Raw genomic sequence first — 5,874 nt, forward strand, 5'->3', positions numbered from 1 at the left:
TAGAGAGGGAGAGAAAAAGTCAGAAATGGTTGGGGAAGGCGAGGGAACGCATTTTAAAATAAATAAAAAAAGAAAAACTCGGGGTTTTGCTACAATATCGGGGCTTCTCTCTTTTTAAGGATGCTTATATATAAGAAACAGAACCACTCTAATCCATGAAGGTAGGGTTATTACTGGGTGAAGGGTGGCCCATTCCTGTTGCACTCCCTAAATTTGGAAACAAATCCTTTCTTTTCCCATATAAGATTTATTTCTTTTCATTTCCACCAGACTAAAAATTTCCCTTCTTTATATTTCAGTTTCTGCTATTCCATGAAGGAAGCTAGCACTATTTCTCTTCATCAAATAGACACATTACAGACTCCTCTGTTATAATATAGACTTGTTCATTCATGTGAAGCCATTCTGAATTTCACATGTAAGACAGGTCAGCTGGGATAGGTAAAATGTTAATTATAGGAAAGAGAATGAAATATTGGAATAGATTTAAACTTTCCCTTTCATCTCCATGAAGTGATTGAGGATTATTTCACATTAAAGGGAGAGAAATGTTATTTTAAAAATATGAACTGGAGCCTCTCTCACATGGATCACTTCCTACTGAGAGGAAGTAGCAGCAGCAACAGCTTTGTAAAAAGAGACAAGTGGTAGCTAAAGCCAAGTACACTCTGCATAGCTTTGGGATGAAGAAAAGAAAGCTTTTAAAGACAAAAGATACTTATGTACAAAAAAAATACTAATTGCTCCAAAGTTCAGTAGCTGTATAAATCAGCACCAGGATATGTGTCTATATAATTGTAATTATAGTCTATATAATTTTCTTATTTCTTATTTTTGCAGCACAGAAAAGCATTTTTATGCTTATCACATACAATATTTATACATGGGTCGAACTCTTGGCCTCACTGAACTCTGGGAATTTTGCCATTGACTTCCATTAGGCTAGGATTTTACTTCAAATCTGCACACTAAAATTCTTAAGTTTTCTATATGAGTTCATGATTTGGGGAATGAAACAAGGAATGAAAGGGATTTATAGCAATAAGACCTTTCAGTTACTCCACTTAAATGCACACAGATCAGAGTGATTCAATAAAAGTAATTTGTTCATGCTGGAGAGCAGTCTTTGGTTTCACAATAGAGAAGAATAAACCACCTAAAACAGCCAGTGTCTGGTTTATATTTCAGAAAAATGTCTGTTAATTTTATACCTCTACTCATTTTGTAGCAGGCTAACTAGATATTATGTAAAAAAAAAAGTATTTTTTGTCAATTTGGAATTAGTAAATTAACTGTTTTTAAATTTGATCTAATATCCCCTGGTTATTTATATGTAATATAGATATAGAGGAGGTCTCAACCACTCTTTTTCAATCCCTTCATTATTAGCTAACATTTAGCTAGAATAAGGCTAAAAAAAATTGTACTATTAACTTGTCTCACTTCAAAAGGTTTAAGAAAAAATATTTAAACTTTCCCTCGGAACATTTGTCAGATCTCACTTGCACGGTGTAATAGGAATTACAGGAAAGACTGAGATTTAGGGGTACCTGAGTTAGTTTTTTTCCAGTCAGGAGAAAATACATACTACAAGAAAAAATATCTGTGGTTGGAACAGTAGCTCAGCTTATCTTTTGTAGTGAGCTCTTTAGAACAGGATCACCACGCTGATGAAAATCATTAGAGAGCAAGGACATGTAAAACTCAAGTTATGGAGCAGCAAGTCACAGAGTTAAGGAAGATGCATTGTTAAGGGATGGTCCTCAGAGGGATTGTGAGGTTTTCAACGTCTGGTGCAAAGTGAGAATATGGGGTTCTTTAGTTTCATAACCATAGTGTAATGACAAAGAAAGGAAGTCCATTGTGCCATATAAAAATAATACAAAGTTACAAAAAACATTTAGTGTAATCGTTCACAGGCAATTCATTCAAGAAATGAAGTCCATTAGGGTTGAACCTGGCACATTTAGGCATTTGGACATTTTCTCTACATTGTTGTTATGAATACACAAAGGAGATCACGCTCTTTTACAGACAAGTTAAAAAGACAAAGAATTGGTTTTATTTCTCATGGTCTTCTAAAGCCTGATGTATGTATGCTGATCGCTAATTGACAACATATTTTATCTACAGCTCAAGGAACATTATGTTTTCTGTATTATGAATTAATAAAAAAGAAAAGAAGAAAACCTCAAGAATGAATTTACAGCACACATTAAAATATACATTAAAGGCCACTTCTAATGGATCAGCACTTTGGTTCATTAATGTTTTTGCTAATACTAAAATACACTCAATGTTCTCAATGCATGCATAGTCATTAAAAGTTTTAAACTCATTTTCTTCATTTGTCCCTTTTGTTTTGTATTTCTGTGATGATTTGCAAAGAAATCTGCCAGCTGGATACTTCACCAAAGTGACCAATTTTAAAATACTGCAGCAGAATGTTAATTAAAGCAAATTTCAGTTTCAGTCATCTTTATTTGCATTTGAAACCTAATTTTAAGCATAACTGTTCTCCAAAAAGGAAAAAGAAACACATTACATGACTCATATTCAGAGAAACTTGAGTTTTCAATAGCAAATGTTGTAAAGGAATTATTTTTTTACATTAGCTATTTTGTGAATAAATCTAAATAATAAATACACTGGAGAATTTCAGGGGTCTAGGTTGTAGCTGTGTTGGTCTAAGGACATATAAGCAGACAAGGTTCTTTGGGTAAAGTCGGTATTTTTTATTAGACCAACTCAAATAGTTTGAAAAATTCTTCTTTGCAAGCTTTTGGGTATAGATACCCTTCATCGGGCTGAGGAATCATCTGCAGTTGGTGTGTGCTCTTCCTGGATGGAATGAATAGCCTCTGGCTTCTCTATTTGACTATTTGAGTTGGTCTAATAAAAAATTCCAGATTTACCCAAAGAACCTTGTTTGGATAAGTTCATGATCTCTATACAAATAACTTAAAAGTAGTTGCTCTGTCAACCAACTTCTATTTTGTTGTTCCCTTGTTGATGATGAACTCCCCAAAGCTGCAGTTTAGAAAACAAAACATTGTTCTTCATAGAGCATTTACCAGAATTTTCACAGCTATCTGTGATCAGATACCAATGGCATAGCAGCTTTTTAAACACAAATAGTGGTCTAAATTAGGAAGTTGGCCTGCAGTTTTCACAAGTCATTAGCAATAGCTTTAGTAAGTAGCATTAGTGAAGTAGAAGCCTTTTAGGTTGCTTTTAAATAAATATTTTTTAAGTTTGATTTCTGATATTGTTGATGGTTCTACATTAGGTTGGGCAAAATATGGCCTGCAGGCTGGGCCCAGCCTGCAAATGGACTTTGTTTGGCTTGAGGCCCAGGTGCTGTCTAGGCCATGGTGTGTCCCACTGTCCCTTTGGCATGCAGTGTGGCTGGAGCAGCTCTGCAGCTAGATTCCCTTTTTAGGAAGCCCAGGAAGCAGTGGCTCCAGGCTGCCACCACCATTGGCCCCGGACTTGTGGTACTGATGGGGACCCACACGCACAACCACGACCCCAGCCTGCCCTGTGCCCACTCTGGATTCAACCTGGCAGAGTGGATCAGCTCTGGACCAGCTGTAACCTGCATGCACAACCCCAGCCCTAGCCTGGCCCTGCTTCGAACTCACCTGCCCACACTGAAAAGTGGCAGTAGTGGCGGTGGTAAGGCAGAAGCTACTGCTTGGTGTGAGGGGAAAAGTGGCCCTTCCCTTTCACAACTGCCAGGTCCTTCTTCCTGCAGCTGCCCAGAGCCCTCACCCCGGGCTGTCCTGCAGCTCCTTGGCACTGTCACTGCTGTCCCGCTGGGCAGCCCTTGAGGTGGCAGTGATGTTGGTAGAGAGGAGCTGCAGGGCACCCCAGGTACAGGCTCCAGGCAGCTGCAGCATGAAGGGCCCAGTATCAGTGTGAGTGGAGGTCTCTTTTCTCCTGTGCTGAGCTTCAGCTTCTGCCTGGCCACTGCCACTGCTGCCACTGCTCAGCATGGGGAGCAGTGGTCTGGAGCAGACATGGGGCAGGCTGGGGCAGGGCTGTGTGCACGGGTTCTGCCTGGTCCACTTTAACTGGGGTGAATCTGGAGCAGGAACAGGTGTGGGCAGGGTCAGGGCTGAAGCTACGCCCTGTTGATGGTGGCAGGGAGGAGCTGCAGTGTGTGTGGGCTCCGGACTGCTGCAAGGGAGTAGTGGGTGCTGTGAGCGGCCCATGGCAGAGACCTAGAACTGTCTATGTGGCCCAAATAATTGCCTGCCCCTGTTCTACATTAAAAATATTGCTTATATTCATTCTTCCTCAATTTAAAAACAAAAAAATGGGCAAATGCCTCATGTTGATATTTAGAAAAATAAATGATAAAGCTAGCATGTTACCTATAACTTATAGATCTCCAGTCAATATGCATAAGACCATTTAGAATGTTTATTTTCCAAGAATGACATGGCTTCTGAATGTCTGGGGGTGATGTGGATATTATGGGCTAGATGCACTACTCTGATCAGCTGCTTGGGCACATACAGACATTACACTTAGACAGGTCTAAGTAAATGTAGATTGATCTAAACCCATAACCATACAGAAGTTCAATGCACATCGACCAAACTAAAAATGGTGAAAACAACCTAACATAGACCTCATCTGAGATGCACTCAATTAAGATAGATTCAGGTTAGACCAGTGTACCAAACTTATGTATTGTTTCCCTATCAATTCAAATTAGATCACTATCCTATGGCATCCCAGCCTCCTTTGCAGCCCCTACTATGTCTCTCTCACAGGAAGGTGTACTAGCACTTGGTCCATGCTCAGTTGCATTGGTCAAGCACCTAGTATAGAACAGTGAAAGTCCACGCATGCGCCATATGACTATAGAGGAGAAGTTTCTACAGGGTTTGAACTCTCAACCTTGATGAAGTCATGACCTACTTTTAAGGTCTGGGCATGCACAGTCTATAATGGTAATGCAACTATTTATCAATGTTGATATGTTCATTAATAAGGCAGTTATGATAATGTTGCGTGTATTGAGTTGAATTAGTTTGAATTGATTGGTCCTTTTAAGTATTGCCCAGGTTTCAATTTGACTGGGTATTGTGCAAAGATGAGCGGACCATTGAGTGAGTGACAGGTGGTATGATTAGAAGGCTATAAATCCTGTCCAGAGCATCCAGCAAGGGCTCGGGCTTGGCCTCACTCTCACTCCAGCTGGACAGTTCTGATTTCAGGGTCTTGGGGTGTGGGAGTTTGTCGGGTGCAGGTTCCTTGCCTACTGGTCATTCAGATTGAGCTTGCTGAGGTTTACCTGTCTTGTGCTCTTTCCTTTGGGCTTTGGCTGTGGAAGCTGCAGTTGGGTAAAGTATGTCCCTTTCCCTATTTGAGGTGCTAAGTACCTAAGAAGGGAAAAGCCTCAGAGACTGTCAGAGGGTTTCTCCTGCTGACTAGGCACAGGGTGTTCTTGCCAACCATCTGTGGTTTCTGGGTTGTCTGTGAAGTTGCATAGCAGTTACTGTGTAGTGACTGAAGCTCATTGTAATGTGTAGTTGATTAGTTGTGTGACCGGGGATGTTGGGTTTGGGATATGCATTGGGTTATTGTCTTATCGGGTGTATTTTATTGTGTTGTGGCTCAGGTGTTACAGGAATATTGCGTTGCATAGTTGTTGCATGGGTTTTTTTGTGTAATACAGCTTATATTGCTCAACCTACCTGTGTTGTAGTGTGTAGCTACTCTTCCTAACTCTGAGTGGGGTCAGGCAGTAGATCAATGCTCAGGGAAATTAACTTACTTTAATGCCCTGAACCTGACTACCTGTGGGTCATAGAGGATTAATGACCCTCTGGATTAATTAGTTAATTGGCATCCCCATGG

At 40.2% G+C, this 5,874-nt stretch overlaps 1 long non-coding RNA gene across 1 annotated transcript in view; it reads right to left on the minus strand.

Moving 5' to 3' along the window:
- Window positions 1–2,716: 2,716 nt before the first annotated feature.
- Window positions 2,717–5,874, minus strand: part of LOC109300976 — a 15,830-nt gene continuing 12,672 nt past the window's right edge. Inside the window, exon 3 of the long non-coding RNA XR_002098378.1 lies at window positions 2,717–2,859. This is a non-coding gene — a long non-coding RNA (uncharacterized LOC109300976). The remainder of the gene's footprint in view (window positions 2,860–5,874) is intronic.

This window comes from Gavialis gangeticus, unplaced genomic scaffold, assembly GCF_001723915.1.
Source record: "Gavialis gangeticus isolate Ggan-Ray unplaced genomic scaffold, GavGan_comp1, whole genome shotgun sequence".
Classification (NCBI taxonomy): domain Eukaryota; kingdom Metazoa; phylum Chordata; order Crocodylia; family Gavialidae; genus Gavialis; species Gavialis gangeticus.